This window comes from Eurosta solidaginis, chromosome 5 (assembly GCF_040869045.1).
Source record: "Eurosta solidaginis isolate ZX-2024a chromosome 5, ASM4086904v1, whole genome shotgun sequence".
Classification (NCBI taxonomy): domain Eukaryota; kingdom Metazoa; phylum Arthropoda; class Insecta; order Diptera; family Tephritidae; genus Eurosta; species Eurosta solidaginis.
Genome location: NC_090323.1, coordinates 76,644,085 through 76,666,082, shown reverse-complemented (window position 1 = coordinate 76,666,082; position 21,998 = coordinate 76,644,085). Strand labels below are relative to the sequence as shown.

General features: G+C 34.4%; 2 protein-coding genes across 10 annotated transcripts in view; one reads left to right on the top strand and one right to left on the bottom strand.

Moving 5' to 3' along the window:
* Nucleotides 1–21,998, bottom strand: part of LOC137253063 (protein transport protein Sec24C-like) — a 584,014-nt gene that overhangs the window by 431,255 nt on the left and 130,761 nt on the right. The window lies entirely within an intron of this gene.
* Nucleotides 1–21,998, top strand: part of bmm (brummer) — a 263,847-nt gene that overhangs the window by 211,597 nt on the left and 30,252 nt on the right. The window lies entirely within an intron of this gene.

Genomic DNA, 21,998 nt, shown 5'->3' with positions numbered 1-21,998 from the left:
GAGAAAAAAGATATATGCTTTCAATTATTCCACAACCTGTCGCAAGTGTGCATTTTTTAGTATAGCAAATTTTTTCCAGAAATCAGTTATAATAAAAACACAAATTATCCAGGAAGTTTTGCTTTGCGGACCATTTGCCGCCCCCCCTGTGAGTAGCGCCCGTGACAAGTTGCCAGCCTTGGGGGGAATTCCCCCCGGGCCCGGGGTTTTTCAGGGGCCCGCGATTTAGAGATACTAAGATATTTTTTTTTTAACTCAGGAGAGTCTTTAGTTGTTCCATGTGCAAATTTTAAGCCGAATTTCAAAAGGAACGAATATTAATAATGATTTTTTGCCTGGGCCTTCGAACAGTGAGGAAACAGTAAAAACATTAAACAAAAATGTATGTTTACATGAATCCGAAATCGTAAAGTTTTCGTGGTGACACTGATGAAGGTTCTCTTCAAAAAGTCTTCCAAAAATACCACCAACTCTGTATCAAAGTCCAGATTATTTAAACGACTTCGATATCGGTACCGTGAACATGTTTTCTAGTCTAAAGGGAATTAATTATTTTCCTATCAATATTTTCTACTCCAAAGGGAATGAATGTAAGATTAATTTTCTTATCAACGTTGTCTACTTTGCGGGAATTACACTAATATTATTTTTCCTATTGGTGTTGTCTACTTAGCGGGATCCCATATATACATCTAGCTTAACTGGATACAAAGAATCCTGTTATCTAAAATCATGACCTCTCTAAAAGGCGAGGTTTTCCTAGACGAAAATAGTCAAACAAAGCTTTTGTATTGGTAGTTCATTTCAAACTAAAATTAAAATGTATAGAATAAGATGATTATAGTCATCATCGGTTGAAAATTGACATTGTTCTAAAAAGCGAGATTTCTAAGCGTATTATATACTGTGACGAATATTAGCGACACTAAGTGATACTCACATCACTAATCTGATACTAAGTAAATAAAGCCACAATAACAATAAAGCAAGCTGCCACACTTGTATGTACGTAAACAAATTAATCATTATGTCTACACATATGCCCCAACAAGCAGCGGAGAGAAACGCACAAACACATGCATATATCTGAGATACTCCCAAAAGTAGGCAATCATCGGTGGAAGTATCACTCACAGACATATACACGCGCATATGGCTATGCGAGAAACTTGTTACGTACGGGTTTTGGGTTGACGCGCCTACTGCCTATCTTCGCGAAGAACTCCTCGCCTTCAGCCCCTCAACTTTCCATGCCCGGTCTGCCACGGGATACGCTTGCTTACGCACGAGCTAGCTCGCCGGACCGTGTGTTCTTGTGGCACCGCGGCATGACCGCACCATACAAAAAAATTCGTACCCCCCTTGTTTCTCACCCATTCGATGGGCACAACACTCAGAACTCCCGTTTGCATGCTTAACTTACCATGACTCCTCCGAAGTTTGCAGCTGCCGATGGTGTTATTTGGCCAGCCCTCTTATTCCCTCCCTTCCATGGTCGGCAGTGGCCTTATGGTTGCCGGCCCCAATGTTCAACCTACAATTGTCTATCCCCTCATGTCACCCGTCCGTCCCCTCCCTGTCCGTCCGTCTGACCACATCACATCCGAAATCAAATACCACCAACCTAAATTGATTAGCAATTCATTGTAAATTTATTGAAAAATTAATTCACATGTTTGTATTCACACCAACGTGTGGTCCTTACTTACTATGTGTTTATTACATACTATATGAGCCTTACGATCGGCCCTCGTAACCCTATAAAGCTACAGTGCTTTTGCTAAAAAAATGTGAAAAGAAAGAATTATGCAAAATTCGAAGCTACTCAAACGGGTCGCCTAGTCTCATCTTTTTGGCCCAGTTCGGCCTGACGATTCAAATTATCAAGGCTTAAAAGAAGTTGCCCAAGGAGAAGCGGTTTGAGAAACCGCAGGGTACTGAGCGTGTAATCCATGCCTGGTTTTTGGCAGCCTACCTCCTACAAGACGTCTTGCTCCGGTGAGCGCTAAAACTACGGGTGTATCCGTACAATTTCCCCCCGCCCTCTCTTCCTTTTACTTTAGGTGTGCCCCTGCACACTTGTTCACACGCATGAAACTGTGCGACTCACAAACATTGCTATGATGAATTTAGTCAAACTATTATTGAAATTTCTCTCCTTGAAGAGGAGAGGGAAACAAAAGGCATGCGCACTCTAATGTGCAGACAAAATTGTATAATGTACGATGAAGGTTCAATGTATTGGCAATCTACAAGCTGTTTGCGGTGACCTCGCAACTATTTATGCACTCGAATGTGTTGTGATGCTGCGGGAGCAACAGCTGTGGCAAAGATATATGCAGCTCCACGCCGATCTGTGATGGTTTCCATGCAAAAAAACTTCAAGACACTCTCACCTGGTATATTTGCTAGCAATCTGCCCCGGCACTTCTCGTTTGTGCCGTGGGGACCGGGTAGTGACTTGCCTGCTGGCGATTTATCTATCCAAGGGTGCGCTTTTTTAGTAAGTAGCGGATTGGTTAGGTGTCCAGTGCACTGAATATGCTGTGTCCAAAAAAAAATTGCAGCTATTACAATTCGCTGCCGGCGGCGCCCACACTTGTTTGTGCCAATCAGCTTCAATAGCTTAATGCTGCCCGTCGTGTTGGCATACCAAAGTGGCTTCTTATTTAGAGCACGCGATGAAACTTGCAAATTGACTTTTGTTGCCTTTTTTTTATTAGTTTGTGATCTGATTTTTGATCACGTCCAACTCCTTGAGTAATCACCGGAAAAAGGACAGAATTTTCGCGAAGCTCGTGGCAGCTATTGCCTTATTTGCAGAAATGTCAAAAACAGCTGAGTTGACTGCGTTCGCAACATGTAGTTCAAGGTTGTTGCATTAGCTTTAACATGTTTGCAGCCAGTGTTAGCAGAAAGGTCGTTGAAATAAACAGGGTGACCGCAACAAACTATAATTGTGCATCTGTAGTTATAACTGAGAAATTTATAGCTGGTAAACAAGTAGTAAATTCTAGAAATAGAAACGCCCAGAAGTATGCGAACGAGACATCACAGAGTATAAAAGGAGTTAAAGCTGAGTAAGCAGTAATCAGTTTGATTTAAGCAAGCTATTGGTTGTGAAGTATCAGTGTTATAGTGAAGTACTTTAATAAAGGCCATTTTGCATTATTGAATATTAGAGTTATTTATTCAACAGTTTAGCGATACGAACTTTAGTAGAAGGTTGGAAATAAGCGTAATTTGCACTAAATTCGTTGCAATACAGTAGATTGGGTTGATTTAGTTACTGCAAGAGCAAAAAGTAGTTGTAAAGTGAAAAGTAGTTAAACCAATATCTTTTCTTATACCATTTTTCATATTTTCCAGCAATATTTTTATCTGATCTTGTGTGTCATGCGATACTCTGGGTGGCGAAACCAGAATCGTCATGATATTTACGAAGAATTTCTTTTAATTTTTTCGGGATTTGTCACAGTCATAACCTCCAGGGTTAATTCAGTTATTAGATCTTTGAGAACTTGGGTACCTATTTTCTTTTTATTTTAAAATTTGCTTACTCGATTATTCATTATTCTTGACTTTTTCTCTTATAAGTCCTAGATTGCCGGCATTTTTCAGCCTGGTCGAATATTGTCCTAAGTCAATAACTTCCTCAACAATCCGGTTGCTTGTATTTATTATGCTACAAATTTTCTATCCTTTTGGATGAAGACGAGCGCGACATGTCTAATTGCAAATTTATTTATTTATTAAGCGCTTTATCTATAATAAGGTTCTCTTTATGACTCTTTTTTTCTCTATTCTTGTTGGTAATATTGCTATTACTTTCACTTTCTTTTCCTACTATGTAATTTAAGAAGTATTAATCGTGATATTACTATCGAATTGTTTCTGCTCCTGTACTTATCAAGAGAAAAATATTTTGTACATACATATGTAGCTATTTAGCTGAAGATTGAGTACATGAACTTTTCTTTTCTTTAAAATTATTAAAATTCTTGGTTTGCCATTGAACTTAGACAGCGCTGATGAAGCTGTCTCTAGTGTTGTTTGAGGCATTTTGAAAGCTATTGGTTGGAAATGGGTTTTCAATAGTAAGGTAATAAGGTTTTTGTTAAAATGATCTTGAATGCTTTTTAGTTGTCTAAATTTAATTTCGATATAATTTTTGAGGCTGATGATCAATAGTATGAATGCGAAAAATAAAACGACTAACCAAACGTCGGGGATATTTTGAATGCTTTTGGTATAGGCAGGCCCGATGAGAGGGGAGGGGAATGGGGGGGGTGGATTCCCCCCGGGCCCGGAGTCGCTCAGGTGGCCTGCGATTTAGAGGTACTAAGACATTTTTTTTTTAATTCAGTCTTTAGTTGTTCCATGTGCAAATTTTAAGCCGAATTTCAAAAGCAACGAATATTGATATGATTTTTTGCCTGGGCCTTCGAACAGTGAGGAGACAATAAAAACATCAAACAAAAATGTATGTTGGCATGAATCCGAAATCGTAAAGTTTTCGTGGTGACACTGATAAAGGTTCATCTTCAAAAGGTCTTCCAAAAATACCACCAACTCTGTATCAAAGTCCAGATTATTTAAACGACTTCGATATCGGTACCGTGAATAATGAGTTTTTGCGATCTGAAGAAGTCAAGGAAATAATTCGCGAGGTCATCAAAAGTGTCCTGTTATTTTTCCACGTGATTGTTATGACGAGGCAATTTCCAACTTCGTTGTTATAGAGAAAAAATTGGAGCATGACTGGTTAGTGTGGAGTGCCAGTAGGAATGGGGAAATGGTATCAAAAAGTTTCATAAATTTTGTTTTATTTTTATAAAATATATAAAATATGTATAAATTGCCATGCATTGTGAAATGCCAAAATTGCTTTACTGCTATTTTCATGCTCAAGAAAAATGCAAAATTTTTCTTGAATGTTTGCTTTTGATCTGCGTACAGCGCTTAATAATACCAAAATGCAAGCTTTCGATTTCAAAGTATTTTCGAAAGTATGTATGTATTCTGTTTTTAAATACTTTCAGAGCCGCGGAAAGGGATGATTTTAAGTTAGATAAACGTGTTTGATACAATTTTATAAGCGCTATCTGTCAAAACGCTTCAATTAACTTAAAATCACATTTTATTTCGACTTCCCAACGACTTAAGTGGTCGCCATTTCCTTCAAATCATACTCCATACTACTTTAAAAAAGCCGAGAAAAAGTAAAACGTGATTGGCTCGTTTGGAGTGCAACAAAAGAAGCGCTTTTTTGTTTTCCATGCCGGCTTTTCAGCAAAATTTCCGAAAATACCCGATCAGTTTTGACAAAATCTTCAAGTTATTCTAAAGAAAAAATTGGAAGAGGTCAACCGACAAAATTCCTGAACATGAGAATATTCAAAATCATAAAATTTGCTATATAGAGTGGCACCAATATGAAAAGAGAATTCGAAATGCAAGTTCGGTGGATTTTCTCTTAGCGGAAACCCTTAAAAATAAAGCAGCTCGCTGGAGAGATACTTCGCAGAATTCTTGATGTTGTTTTATTCTTGGAGAAAAAGGATTGGCATATAGAGGCGATAATTCATTGATCGGAAATCCAAAAAATGGAAACTTTCTTGGTATTTTGGAACTGATCAGCAATTATAACCCCCTATTGCATGAACATTTGGAGGTGAGGGAATCTCAAACGGAAAAGAATCGTATCCAAGCACATTATTTGTCTGATGGAATACAAAATGAGTTCATAGACATCTGTGCAAGTCAAGTAATTAGAAAGATAGAAGGCGAGAGAAAGTCCGTTAAGTATTACACAGACTGTGTTTATATTGCGTTATGTTTTATTAGACAGGGACTCCGGAAAATGGAAAATCCAAGAACGCTTCTTAGAGTTTGTCGATTGTAACGCAAAAACAGGAGTATATCGCTGAGCTGATTGGCAGCACCCTAAAAAAGCACAATATTCCACTGGATGACTGCCGCGGGCAAGGGTATGATAATGGCAGTAATATGAGCGGTCATTACAAAGGAGCGCAGAGTCATATCCTGAGAGATAACTCCCTGGCAATATTTGCACCTTGTGCTTGTCATAGTTTAAATTTATGTGGAGTGCAAGCTGCTGAATGTTGTGCAGAAGTCATCACATTTTTCGGTATTATTCAGAAATTGTATAATATCTTTGGCGGAAGCCCTCACAGATGGGAAATTCTCAAGGAAAAAACTAATTGCTCCTTGCACAGCATGTCACAAACACGATGGTGTAGTGCCATAGCAAATTGCATTAAAATAAATTGTAGATGGCAACCCTCTTTAGAAACGTGCAAGATGCAACCATACATAAGATGCACTTGGCATCACTAAAATTGTTAGAGTCGAGCAACTCGGATAGTTTCTGATTGGCTGAAACTGCCGTTGTTCGACGCCATGATTTATTTCAACACCATCATTAATTTCGTTGCTAAGCAACGTAAGGAAAAAATATGCCAAGCCGCAGAGTTGCGTTAGCGGCAGTTTTTAGTTTTAAGTAAACCGGCAACTTGAAATCACGCGAAAAATAAAAGTTCGCACGCAAAACCGAGAAACTAAAGTAATTTTTGTACAGTTAACTCGAAATTGAAAAGAGTTTGTTAAGTTAACTAAAAAGTGTGTAAACCTAACTAGAAACTAAATAATTTTACAAAATTACACAAAAACACAGTTGTACTAAGAACAAAAACGAAAACTGAGTGTTGAACTAAACATTTATAAATAAAAATACGTTTTGATAGTATTAAAAAGAAATTCGGTTTATTTATTTGGAAAAATTAAAATAACAGCCAAGTGAGTGAGTGCGAGTTTTCGCACAGTTGGGTGCCTGCAGAACTTTTTATACAGATCCCTAGATGGATCTATTGAATGGCGACCGTGGGCCGAAGCCCTACAAAATCGGAGAGTGGCGAGTAGGCAAGCCTCCCAACAGGCGTGGATACTGGAGTGCAGTTCCTAAAAGGAACATTTAACAAAAATTCAAATATAAAAAAAAAACATATATATAAATTTTCTACAAAATTTATAAAATCAAAAACTATTACAAAAAAAGTTTAAAATCAAAAAAAAAAAAAATACAAAAAAATATAAAACATTAAAAACTATTACAAAAAAAAATACAAAAATCTGAAAAATCTACAAAAAAAATACAAAATTTACAAAAACCCTACAAAAAAAAATATAAAAAAATCTACAAAAAAAATACAAAAGTTTAAAAATTCCTACAAAAAGAAAAGTTTAAAATTCTTAAAAACATATTCAAAGAAAAATTTTAATCAAAAAAAAAATTACAAAAAAATTCAAAACTGAAAATAATTAAAAAAAAAAACACTAAGCGTTTAAAAGTTTATAATCATGGTGGACCCACCAGTGCAGAACATTTAAAAAAAATTTAATTAATGAAACATGCAAAATTTTTTTGAAAACAAGAGAAATTACATGCAAAATTTACAAAATTCAATACAGTAAAATTTACGAAAAATCATCAAAAATTATAAATTTTGGTGGAAACGCCAATTCCATAACGGCACCATTATACGCCACAGAAAACTACAACAAAATTGTTCATCTGAAAAAAACGGCACTAGTCACGCTGCTTCCATAGCGGGACCACAAAAAGAAGAGAAGATAGCGGAAATTGCGCATCAGCAGCAGAGCAGCGAACAGTTATACGGGGGTACAGTAGCGGCAGTCGTACATTTTATACATTATTAACTTTTTTTCACTTTTCTACATTTATCTTTCTTGCTTATTAAAATGAAAACACAATAAATAAATAAATATAAACTTTTTCACTTTGCGACATTCACGGTACATACATATTAAAATAATGTAAATATATTTTATATTATATTCATTCTTTGCAATTCTCAAAAGTTACTTTTCAAAAATTTATATTTTTTGCATTACATTACATTCAAACTGCACATACATATAGGTATATGTGTAACCTAACAGGTAGGCACTGCATTAAAAACTTCATTCGTTCTTTTCGTTATTACAACAATTGTGATTCAATAAATTCTTAATAAAAGTTTTCATTAGTTTAGTCCCACTCTGCCCTACAGTGGGCTCCATCAACACAAAATACAAAAAAAATTATTTTTCTACTTTTCGTAAGCGGTGCGTCCGCGTAAAAATATGACATAAATTTTTTTAAACCCCGGTGCGTCCGAGGACATTTATAGTACAACTTTGGAAAGATGCGGTGCGCCCGTATCTATAAAAATAAAAACAATACAATTTTGATAAAAGCGGTGCGTCCTTTTAAAGCCTGTACAAAAATATTTGCCATTCTATAATCTTTGCATTTAAATTCAAATAAAATTATAATTTTACCATACATTTCAAATTCGAAATTCCAACTTTCTGCAATAAGTATTCGCTAACCAAACTGTATTATAAAATCTAAAAGCTTTCAAAAATACATACTTTCACAAATTCCTTATATTTTCATAAATTTCCTTTAAAAGTACTTTCATAATTTCCTTTTGAGCTCAACTTAAATCAGTTCTATAATCAAAATTCAGGTTTTCGTTAAATTATCGGATAATTCTTTCAGCTTTACTCTATCAAAACCCACTTGTCTTGCAATTCTGCATAACTTCTCTAATCAAGAATAATCCATTCTCGAATAATCCTCTCATTCAAATTTAACCTCTTTTAAATTCAATTCCTATTCAATCTTCATAAACAAATTCCACATATCTTGCTTCAATAAAATCATAATACATTCAAGGTTCGAATCGAGCTCAAGGCCAGAACAATAATTTTTTTCTAATGATAATTATTGTTATTTTTTAATTTTTCTAAATTTGAAAAATTGAATTTTGTTTTTGGAATAGTAAGTAGAAAATTTTTCAGACAACCTGCCATAGCTGCGCAGATAGATCCATTTCGAAAACAAAATTCAATTTTTCAAATTTAGAAAAACTAAAAAATAACAATAATTATCATTAGAAAAAAATTATTGTTCTGGCCTTGAGCTCGATTCGAACCTTGAATGATTTATCAATAGGCCGATAAAAACAAAAGCAATTGTTAATAAACCATGAGCACTTGGGAATGTCAAACAAAGTAATTGACAATAAACAAAAATCCAGCATTATCAGTGCTTTGCACCAGATGGCGCAACACTGAATAAATATAGTTGGTAAAAAGGAATAGAAGTAGCAAATTTGCCAGTCAAACAAACCACCGCTGTATAGCTAAATGGTTAGCGCAGCATGCCTAAAGCGTACTGATGATGAAGGCTTAGCACCCTTCGAAATGGATCTATCTGCGCAGCTATGGCAGGTTGTCTGAAAAATTTTCTACTTACTATTCCAAAAACAAAATTCAATTTTTCAAATTTAGAAAAATTAAAAAATAACAATAATTATCATTAGAAAAAAATTATTGTTCTGGCCTTGAGCTCGATTCGAACCTTGAATGATTTATCAATAGGCCGATAAAAACAAAAACAATTGTTAATAAACCATGAGCACTTGGGAATGTCAAACAAAGTAATTGACAATAAACAAAAATCCAGCATTATCAGTGCTTTGCACCAGATGGCGCAACACTGAATAAATATAGTTGGTAAAAAGGAATAGAAGTAGCAAATTTGCCAGTCAAACAAACCACCGCTGTATAGCTAAATGGTTAGCGCAGCATGCCTAAAGCGTACTGATGATGAAGGCTTAGCACCCTTCGAAATGGATCTATCTGCGCAGCTATGGCAGGTTGTCTGAAAAATTTTCTACTCACTATTCCAAAAACAAAATTCAATTTTTCAAATTTAGAAAAATTAAAAAATAACAATAATTATCATTAGAAAAAAATTATTGTTCTGGCCTTGAGCTCGATTCGAACCTTGAATGATTTATCAATAGGCCGATAAAAACAAAAACAATTGTTAATAAACCATGAGCACTTGGGAATGTCAAACAAAGTAATTGACAATAAACAAAAATCCAGCATTATCAGTGCTTTGCACCAGATGGCGCAACACTGAATAAATATAGTTGGTAAAAAGGAATAGAAGTAGCAAATTTGCCAGTCAAACAAACCACCGCTGTATAGCTAAATGGTTAGCGCAGCATGCCTAAAGCGTACTGATGATGAAGGCTTAGCACCCTTCGAAATGGATCTATCTGCGCAGCTATGGCAGGTTGTCTGAAAAATTTTCTACTTACTATTCCAAAAACAAAATTCAATTTTTCAAATTTAGAAAAATTAAAAAATAACAATAATTATCATTAGAAAAAAATTATTGTTCTGGCCTTGAGCTCGATTCGAACCTTGAATGATTTATCAATAGGCCGATAAAAACAAAAACAATTGTTAATAAAGCATGAGCACTTGGGAATGTCAAACAAAGTAATTGACAATAAACAAAAATCCAGCATTATCAGTGCTTTGCACCAGATGGCGCAACACTGAATAAATATAGTTGGTAAAAAGGAATAGAAGTAGCAAATTTGCCAGTCAAACAAACCACCGCTGTATAGCTAAATGGTTAGCGCAGCATGCCTAAAGCGTATTGATGATGAAGGCTTAGCACCCTTCGAAATGGATCTATCTGCGCAGCTATGGCAGGTTGTCTGAAAAATTTTCTACTTACTATTCCAAAAACAAAATTCAATTTTTCAAATTTAGAAAAATTAAAAAATAACAATAATTATCATTAGAAAAAAATTATTGTTCTGGCCTTGAGCTCGATTCGAACCTTGAATGATTTATCAATAGGCCGATAAAAACAAAAACAATTGTTAATAAACCATGAGCACTTGGGAATGTCAAACAAAGTAATTGACAATAAACAAAAATCCAGCATTATCAGTGCTTTGCACCAGATGGCGCAACACTGAATAAATATAGTTGGTAAAAAGGAATAGAAGTAGCAAATTTGCCAGTCAAACAAACCACCGCTGTATAGCTAAATGGTTAGCGCAGCATGCCTAAAGCGTACTGATGATGAAGGCTTAGCACCCTTCGAAATGGATCTATCTGCGCAGCTATGGCAGGTTGTCTGAAAAATTTTCTACTTACTATTCCAAAAACAAAATTCAAATTTTCAAATTTAGAAAAATTAAAAAATAACAATAATTATCATTAGAAAAAAATTATTGTTCTGGCCTTGAGCTCGATTCGAACCTTGAATGATTTATCAATAGGCCGATAAAAACAAAAACAATTGTTAAAATCATAATATTTCATCCTTTCGTTTCAATACGTATGGACCTAAGAAACGGGAAGGTAGTTTCTAAAAATTCACATCCAGGTTCAATTTCCAAAAATTCAGAGCAAGATTTAGATTCCAAAAACTCAGAACAAGATTTAGATTCCAATAATTCAGATTCTGATTCAGCTTCAAGTGCATCGTCAACTGATACCTTAACAAGTGAACATAATAAATTATCCCTGAGTGCAGACTTTTTAGGTTTTGCTGATCAACCTGTAATCCTAAATTCTATTACTTCTATTATAACTCCGATTCTTAACGTTACAACCATGGCCACAACCGAGGAGAAAAAATCGTTTATTAGTACTTGTGCCTCGATTATTCGAGACAACTACAGTGGAGACCCGTTAGCACTTGGCTCGTTTATAAATAAAGTTGAATTAATGGAAGTATTCTCTAACGAAAATTTAACTCCTACTTTTATTGCATTTTTAAAATCCAAGCTCGAAGGCAAAGCTCGCGAAGCCCTACCAACGCATATAGAATCAGTCAACCAAATTAAAGAAGCGCTATGTAGTAAAATTATGCCAGACAACTCGAAAGTTGTCGCGGGAAAAATTGCAGCTTAAGAGTAACCAATAACAATTTTTCAGAATTTTCAAAGCAGGTAGAAGAGCTTTCTGACTCGTTAGAGCGCTGTCTAATCATTGAAGGTATGACGAAGGCAAAAGCCCATGAGATGGCAGTTGAACAAACCTTTAGCGTTTGTAGATTAAATAGTAGGTCAGATATGGTGAAATCAATCCTTGCGTCAACAACCTTCAAAGATTCAAAGGACGTAGTAGCGAAAATGATTATAGAGCGAGAACAGGAAGTTAAAGAGCGGTAAGTGTTAGCGTTTCGGTCACATCCTATAAGATATAGTAATTTCCGTGGAAATTCTAGAGGTAACAGTAATTTCAGATATAACAACAATAGTAATTTTCGATTTAACGGTAATGCAAGTAGGCAACACAGTAATACAAATTTCCGACATAACAATTATAACAGAGGCAATAATCGCAATTACAATAGAGGCAATAGCAATTCCAACAATAACAATAATAATCGGTCCGGAAATAACAGAAATTCCAATAATCAGAATTCAAATTCTAGAAACTCAGCCAATGTTCGTTCTTTAAATGCCGAGGCCCCTAAGGCGCGAACACTGAGGGAGCAGGAGCAATTCGACTAAATACTTCTCAGTCAATATATTGTCTAAATTTAAATTTTTTCGATTTCGTCGAAGTCGCTTATAGCGATTCTCATAAAATATGTTCTTTTCTAGTAGATTCACAGGCAGACATTTAACTAATAAAAATTTCCAGTTTGGCAAACAATGTAGAAGTAGACGATAGTAACGTAATAAATATAACAGGCGTAACAACAGACACGGTAACAACACTAGGAACAGTTAATACAAGTATAATCGCATCAAATACATTTTTTCCTCTGACTCTTCATGTTGTCAATGACAACTTTAATATTCCTTCGGACGGTATAATAGGGAAAGACTTTCTAAATCGAACAAATGCATAATCAATTATGCTAATGACACAATTACATTCGGACAAGGGACAGAAAAGGTAAATATTTCAATTTTGCATAGCACCTCAACAAATACTCTTGTAATTCCACCAAGATGCGAAGTTTTTCGTGTTTTTAGTTTGAAAAATTCGACAAGTCCAGTTTTTGTAGATTCTCAGGAACTTCGTAACGGTGTTTTCACAGCAAAATGTATCGTTGATACAAAAACCCAATAATAAAAGTTATCAACACCACCGACGAGGTCAAGTACGTAAAAGATTTCAATATTCAAACTGAAGACATTAAAAACTTCAATGTCTATCGCATAAATGATACACCTATCGATTCAAAACGCATAGAAGGGCTTAAATCAATTTTGGCAAAACAAATGCCTTCTTATGCGAAATTACTTGATTTATGTTTGAAATATTCTGATATTTTTGCATTAAAAACCGACTTAATGACGCTTAATAATTGCTACGAACAAAAACTTAGATTAACTGACAAAACCCCTGTCTATATTAAAAATTACCGTTTGCCATACACACAACGCGAAGAAATAAATAAACAAGTCGAAAACCTATTACAGAATGATTTATCGAACCTAGTTTTTCAAATTATAACAGTCTTTTAATTTTGGTACCGAAAAAAGATCCAACAGGCAAAAAATCGTATCGCATGTGCGTAGATTTTAGAGCAGTCAATAAAAAGCTTATAGCCGACAAATTTCCACTAGCACGCGTTGATGACATACTCGACAATTTTGGCAGAGCCAAATACTTTTCAACTTTAGACCTTTTTTCTGGTTTTCACCAAATACCCCTTCACCCTAAGTCCAGAGACGTAACTTCTTTCAGTACAGATCGAGGAGCTTTTCGTTGGAAAGTTTTACCTTTCGGGTTAAATATTGCACCAAACTCTTTTTCTCGTATGATGTCAATAGCATTTTCAGGCATTTCGCCAAATCAGGCTTTTATGTATATTGGCGACGTTATCGTCATTGGTTGTAGTGAGAGACACCACCTTAAAAATTTAGAAAAAGTTTTCGAAACCTGTAGAAAGTTTAATTTAAAGCTGAATCCAAACAAGTACAATTTCCTTCGTTCCGAAGTAACTTTTCTAGGCCATAAATGTACGTCAAAAGGTTTGCTGCCATACGATTAAAAAATAGACGCTATCAAAAGGTATACTAAGCCAAAAGACAAAGATGCGGTTAGGCGATTTGTCGCATTTGCAAATTATTACAGGCGATTTATACCGAATTTTGCGTCACTGACAGCGCCTTTAAATCGTTTAAATCGAAAAAAAGTTGAATTTGTTTGGGACGAAGCGTGCGAAAACGCTTTCGAAAAACTAAAACTAGCATTAATGTCTCCTCAACTACTACAATACCCTGACTTCACAAAAGAATTTATAATTACAGTAGATGCTTCGAAGAGTGGGTGTGGTGCTATATTAAGCCAAAAGCATGGTGATAACGATGAATTTGTTTCGCGTCAAAATCTTTTAATAAAGCAGAACAGAAAAAAGCAATTATCGAATTAGAACTTCTAGCAATACATTTCGCTATAAAGCATTTTCGTCCATATGTTTACGGTACAAATTTCACAGTAAAATCCGATCATAGACCACTGGTTTATCTTTTTAACATGAAAGACCCTTCGTCTAAACTTTCTAGAATTCGATGAGAACTATCAGAATATAAATTTACGATTGAATATATAAAAGGAAAATCTAACGTTGTGGCTGATGCTCTTTCACGCATTAGTATAGACGAAATAAAAGAATCTACAAAGCATGTTTTAGCAATCCAAACGCGATCACAAACCAAACAAAAGGAATTACAAAATAAAGACGATAATTTTACTGCTACTTTTTGCGAAACGCCTAAAGTACAAGTTTATGACAAATTTTCATACAATTTTTCATAAAAGATACCGCGAATAAAGTCGACTATATAATTGAATAAAATTAATGAGATCTCCAATATACAAATTTATGCGCATTTAAAACATAAAAAACTAAATTTACTTAATTTTGTGAATGCTAACGGAAAAACAAATTTAGATGAGTTATTTTCGAGGCTTGAAAAGAGCAGCCGGCAGTCACAATATTGAGCAGTTAGAATGGCCAAAGAATGATATGTTTTTCAAAGAATTTTCAATTACAAATTTTAAAATCAGCGGTAATAAAATTTTAAAATCATTACAAATAATACTAATAGACCCTGTACAAACTGTAACAGAAACAGAGCAAAAACAAGAACTTATGACAATTTATCATGAGGACCCTTTGTTAGGCGGTCATTGTGGCATAAAACGATTATATTCCAAATTAAGAACAAAATACTATTGGAAAAATATGACAACAGACATTGCGAAATTTGTAAAAAATTGCAATAAATGCCTTTTAAATAGAGCAAAACCAAAAACAAAGGAAAATTTTTTTTTGTCTCCAACGCCCTGCAGACCCTTTGACATAGTAATTGTCGATACAATAGGTTCACTTCCGGAATCCAAATATGGTAACAAGTTCGCTGTTACTATGATCTGTGACTTTTCTAAATACCTGGTAACAGTAGCTGTACCAGATAAATCAGCAAAAACTATAGCTTGCGCTATTTTTGAAACCTTCATATTAACATATGGTACAATGAAAGCTATTAGATCCGATTTAGGAACGGAATATAAAAACGAATTATTCTCTGAATTGACAAAACTTTTAAAGATTGATCATGATTTCTCAACAGCCTACCATCACGAAACTGTTGGTACTGTTGAAAGAAATCATAGAGTCTTTAACGAATACTTGCGTGCATATCTAAATGAAACGTATTCAGATTGGGATACATATTTAAAATACTTTACATTTTTACACAATACTACAAGTAGTTCGGTTTTTGATAATAAATTTACTCCCTTTGAATTAATATTTGGTAGAAAAACTACAATGCCACATAAATTGCAAAAAGAGCAAATTGATCCGATCTGCAATGTAGAAAACTACACAAAAGAGCTTAAGTTTAGAATGCAAAAATCTCATAAAATGGCAAAAAATTTGATTAATAAGCATAAGATTAGAAATAAAGAATTATACGATAAAACAGCTAAGCCTTTAGAAATTAAAATTAATGATAAAGTGTTAGTAGAAACAGAACCTAGCAATAAACATAAAAATATATATCAAGGTCCCTACATAGTAAAGAATATTGATGGGCCAAATGTAACAATTTGTGAGATAAGTAAAGAAAACGAAAAAATTGTACACAAAAATCGAGTACAAAAAATTAATTAATTTAATAGCCTATTACTAATCATCTTTAGATATAAATATATTTTAAAAATCCGCCAATGAAGGCTAAAAAATGTAACAAATAAATATAAATTTAATTAGGTAGATTTTACAATAAGAAGAGAAAAAAACCGGTTTACTTCAAACATTAAAACAAATATTTCAACCCAACTTTTATATTTCATTTTATTCAAAATTTTCTTTTCATTTTAATCATCTTTTTAGAAGTTGCACTGTGATGAACGAATGAGTTCCGGGTTAGAACACCCTAATGATAGCAAACTCCTTCGTTCATAACATTACAAAACATATTAAAGACTAAAGAAGAATGTGGCAAGATTAACTACTAATCTCACCAAATTCTTCTTTTCTAAAGGGGGATGATGTAGTGCCATAGCAAATTACATTAAAATAAATTGTAGATGGCAACCCTCTTTAGAAACGTGCAAGATGCAACCACACATCAGATGCACTTGGCATCACTAAAATTGTTAGAGTCGAGCCACTCGGAGAGTTTCTGATTGGCTGAAACTGCCGTGGCTCGACGCCATGATTTATTTCAACGCCATCATTAATTTCGTTGCTAAGCAACGTAAGGAAAAAATATGCCAAGCCGCAGAGTTGCGTTAGCGGCATTTTTTAGTTTGAAGTGAACCGGCAACCTGATACAACGCGATTTTTAAAGAAAGTTAAATCGCGCTTATTTAAAGAAATTAAAAGTTATACACGAACTTGTGAAAACTATATATATACATACTAAAGAAACTAAAAGGAAATTAGCTGTGTTTGTATATAAAGAAACTATATATATATATTTATATTAAAGAAACTAAAGAGAATTAAACTGTGTTTTAATAAAAAGAAATTAGAAGGAAAACAGTGGATAGTACGTGCAGAACGTTTCTGCAGGATCCGAATATGGATCCTCGATAATGGTCTGCTCGTGTGGATAGTGCCAAACCTTTCGCAACCCACATTCCCCAAGAAAGCTATTGATTAAATCAAGCTTTTGAATCTGAGTTCAGAAACAGTAACGGGTTTGAAAGGTATTAAAGCATATATGGGGAAATTTGAGTGTATCCTCTTAGCCTCCATTTGGCTCAAAGTGTTGACGGTAATCAACCATCGAAATCTGGCACTGTAAGCTAGAAATGCTACACTGGAGGTGGAAACAGAAAATATACGTAGCCTGATTGATGAGTTGAAGAATTTCAGGGATCAATGGTCGATCATACTGCAAGAATGTAAGGTTCTGGCAGGGAGTATAAGAGTTGTGAATACCTTCGCATGGAAAAGAAGGAAGATAAGAAAGCGCCAGTTCGATGAATCATTCGGAGCCGTAAATGACATTGCGATTAAATTTAGTTTTTTGTGGAAGTATCAGGATCTGACGGAGGAAGCTCAGAGAAAAGGCAGCGGCATTCTGCACGATTTATGGTATCGATATTTCTACGGATCTAATAGATGAAATCATTCATCTCAAAGCCTTCCACTTAGCAAATTTGATTCGCTGCCACCATTTCAACTTCTGAACAAATTTCATGACTTGAAGATGGAAGTATTATTTCCGAACATCTGCATAGCATTAAGAATATTTTGCACACTTCCAGTCAGTGTGGCTAAAGGGCAGCGTTCTTTTAGTCTATTGTCTCGCGTGAAAAAATTTTTACGTTCTACTATGAGCCAAAATCGCTTGACAAGCCTTGAAACATTTGCGTTGGAGTCCAGCCTTGCTCGCAGCATGAGTTTTAATTTCCATATTCGCAGACCAAAAAGCACGGAAGGTTTTCCTTGGCTGATTCAAGCTCTTAAAATGTACATATTTAGAAAAAGTTAATGTAAGCAAATCAAACAATGAAATCTAACATTTCATTTATGTAAGTGCTCAATTAAATCTTATTTTATATGAAATAAAACAAACAATGTGAATTGAAAAATTTATGTATGTTATGTTATTTTTTTACTGCATTGAGTTTATTTTTCACATTATTATTGTCGAGGAAAATACGCGTCTTTTGACACCTCTCTCGATATTTTTGGTAGCGTATTAGCAGTCGACCCCTCAACTAGACTTTTACCGACAATTCAAACACCAATTTGCTTGTAATTAAAAACTCTTTAAGAGCACATTTTTTATTTCTGTGAAATAAATTTCTATTTTTAAAATTGTTGCAAAAACCGTGCAAAAAAATTGTTCTTGAGCATATTTTTGCACGCAAGGAAAAGCACATACGCAAAATTTTACTCTCTATGATATTCCGTTGAGAAAAAAATGGCCCGCAGTATTGATGCTAGATATTTTCATTTCCACACTTGGACTTAAAGATTTTCCATACAAAATTTTATTTTTCAAATACTTTAAGTATTGAACAGTTGTATTGTCCCCTATTCCCCGGACTCAAAGTTGCCATCAGACAAACCAACCGGGGTTACCTGAAGAAGTGAGGTAACCCCGGCCCCGGAAGATGAAAGAAGGACTTTGTTAGCTGCAGTGAAAAAACCAAACGGCGTCGAGTGGATAACCTCTTGCAATCTAGAAGTCCTGGTGAGTTACTTTATGCGGCAGAAGTATCAACGCGTATGTCCGGCAACAGAAATGTTACTAACATTATAAAAAAATCACAGGAAACCACTCAAACATTCGGCAAAAAGATGACATGTGAGCCAGATGCAAGATGCTTGAGCAATGTAGAAGCTTTAGCATACTACGTAGATAGCAAGTCGACGACTCATGGGTACAAAACGACTCGGAAGTGGAGCATCAGGGCAGGCCATAAGGTTTATTCATCATTTTATAGTCTAAGAAAAGCTAAGGCAGAATGCTGTCCAAATGAAATTGATGTGGGTGAAACACGTGGGGAAATTAAAGTCCAGTCCGTATTAGATAAAACTGTTAAGCGTTTAGTTTTAGCAAATCAAGAAGTTTTTGTTAGTTTATTACCTACAAACTTGACGTATACTTTAATCAGCAAGTGGGGTTGCGATGGAAGCTCTGGGCATAGCACATATAAGCAAAATTTTACATGCAGTTCTGACACTAATGAGTTTTTGTTTATATTTTCTTTCGTTTCTCTTCAATTACAGAATGAAAAAGCTAACATTATTTGGCAGAATCCTCGACCTTCTTCTACCATGTATTGTCGTCCAATTAAATTTATTTTTTCTAAAGAAACAAAAGATTTTATTGTTTTTGAAATGAACAAAGTTTTAGAGGAGATAAATTCGTTGTTGCCAACAAAGAACATGCTCGAAGAATACGAAGTTTCCGTAAATCACAATATGTTTCTAACAATGATTGACGGAAAAGTTTGCAATGCTTTGACTGAAACTTCTTCCGCACAAAAGTGTTATATTTGTGGTCCCACTCCAAAAGATATGAATAATGAGTTACGGGACTTTACGCCTAGCCGAGATAATCTTGGTTTTGGTTTGTCTACTCTCCATGCATGGATAAGATGTTTTGAATGCTTGCTTCACATAAGTTATCGCCTCGAAATAAAAACTGGCAGCTTAGGAATGAGGCAGATAAAGAGAGTGTAAAGCTACGTTCCAACGAAATCCAGAACAAATTTAAAAGTGTACTTGGATTGATAGTAGATAAACCAAAACCAGGTTTCGGCAATACCAATGACGGCAACACTGCTCGTAGGTATTTCGAAAATTCTGAGGCTAGTGCTGAGATTACGGGATTCGATGTAACGATCATCAAAAGATTCGACACTCTCCTTCGCGCATTAGCATCTGGGTACAATATAAATATCCAAAGATTTAAAAAATTTGCGGTCGAGACTAAAAAACTATACATAGGTTTAATATGGTGTTTAACATGGTTTAATATGCCTGTTACAGTTCATAAAATCTTAGTGCATAGTACTGATATTATAAAATCAGCAATTTTACCTATTGGTCAATTTTCTGAGGAAGCACAGGAAGTCCGTAACAAAGATTTGAGACGATTCAGGGATGATAACACACAAAAGCAGTCGCGTGAAGCCACGAATAGAGATCTTATGAATATGTTGCTTATAACATCGGATCCTTTAGTTAACAGTTTTAGGGAGATACCTAAGAAAAAATTTAAAAGTCTGACTTCAGAAGTCTTAAATTTACTGTCCCCCGATAATGTTGAGGAGTCAATAAATACCCCAGTTGTTTCAAGCTTTCACAGTAGTGTTGCTGATGCTCATGACTATTCCACAAGTGACTCATCGAATGAAAGTGATGATAGCGAATAATAACATAATTATAAAAGATAACCTACCCTATAACTTTTTGTTGGATCAGGTTTTATTTAATTTAAATATATTGTCTTTTCTACTTTGTATGATACTTTACTTTTAAGTTTTTGTAATAAGTAATTTTCACATAATTAATTTAATTATTTACATTGTTATTATTATTATTGTAATTCACTTTTACATTCCTGACTGGTACTATAAAATAATTTTGTAAAAATTGTAGTGCCAGGGTAAATACTCAAATAAATACAAAATATGTATGTACATATGTACAGTCAGTCACATAAATAAGTAGACACCCCTTTTTGGACAATTCTTACAATATTCGCTTTCGCAAATTTAAAAAAAAAATAAATGTAAGGCGCGATAACCTCCGAAGAGATCTAAGACCGAGCTTCTCTTCCAATTTGCGTCATGCTCCTATTGATTTTCCCTACAAATCGGCCGGACGGGACCTACATGTTTTATGCCGACTCCGAACGGCATCTGCAAGGCAGATGAGTTTTCACTGAGAGCTTTTCATGGCAGAAATACACCCGGAGCGCTTGCCAAACACTGCCGAGGGGCGACCCCGCTTAGACAAATTTTCTTCTAATTGAAAAACCTTATTTCTAAAATTTTGATGTTGCTTTGCCCGAGGTGTGAACCCAGGGCATACGGTGTGGTAGGCGGAGCACGCTACCATCACACCACGGTGGCCTCGCAAATTTATTTTAACTAATTTCCCATAAGAAAATTTGTCACGATCTATAACAAAAACTAAATTATGTTTAAAAAATGTTTGAAAAATTCGACGAATTTTCATATTTTAACTAATTTCCCATAAGAAAATTTGTCACGATCTATAACAAAAACTAAATTATATTTAAAAAATGTTTGAAAAATTCGACGAGTTTTCATAAAAAATTTTAATTTTTTTTCCGAATTTTTAGATTTTTTTAGAGTATTGAGATTTGTAGCCCATTCAATTTAAGTACAATAAAGTAATATTCTTAAGACCTTTAAATTTTTTTGGATCTATGTCACTTATTCACATGAGTTACTGTATATGAAATAAGCAAATATGCATATGAAGTAAAATTTTGGACAAAAATAAAGAAAAGAACATATGGTTGAAAAAAATGACTTAGCTGTTATAAATGACTGCATATGAAACGGAAAATCTCATAAAATAATTTTGTCCAGCTAGCTTGTTCTACACGAAACACTGTGCACTGGAAGTCAGAATGCTTCTGGCTAAATCATATTTAATACCGACGTTACCTTATGGTTGTGAATTGTTTTCAAGTTATATATTCAAAATATATATTTGGAATATCTCATTATTCCAAACTCATTTTTGGTGTTATCTTCGAAAATCTTTTAAACTGTAAAACTTTAATATACCTTCATAGGATAATATACACACGACAACCGGATTATCTTTAGCGAAAAATAAACTTCTTCAGGTCAGAAAGGATACCGTATTATTCAAATAGAACATGACACTGCTTTTTCATATCAAAATTTCTATATTAACGCCATACGAATTTGGAATCGATTACATTTAGTCGGAACGCAATGCAATTTAAAAAGTTAATATATAAATATTTTAAATAACACTATTATATTTTTAACTTTTAAAATCTTAAACTTATGATTCCATATTGTTTGATTTTATATTGTAAACTAATATTAACTTAAGTTTTTATGTTAGTTTTAGTTCTTGATAT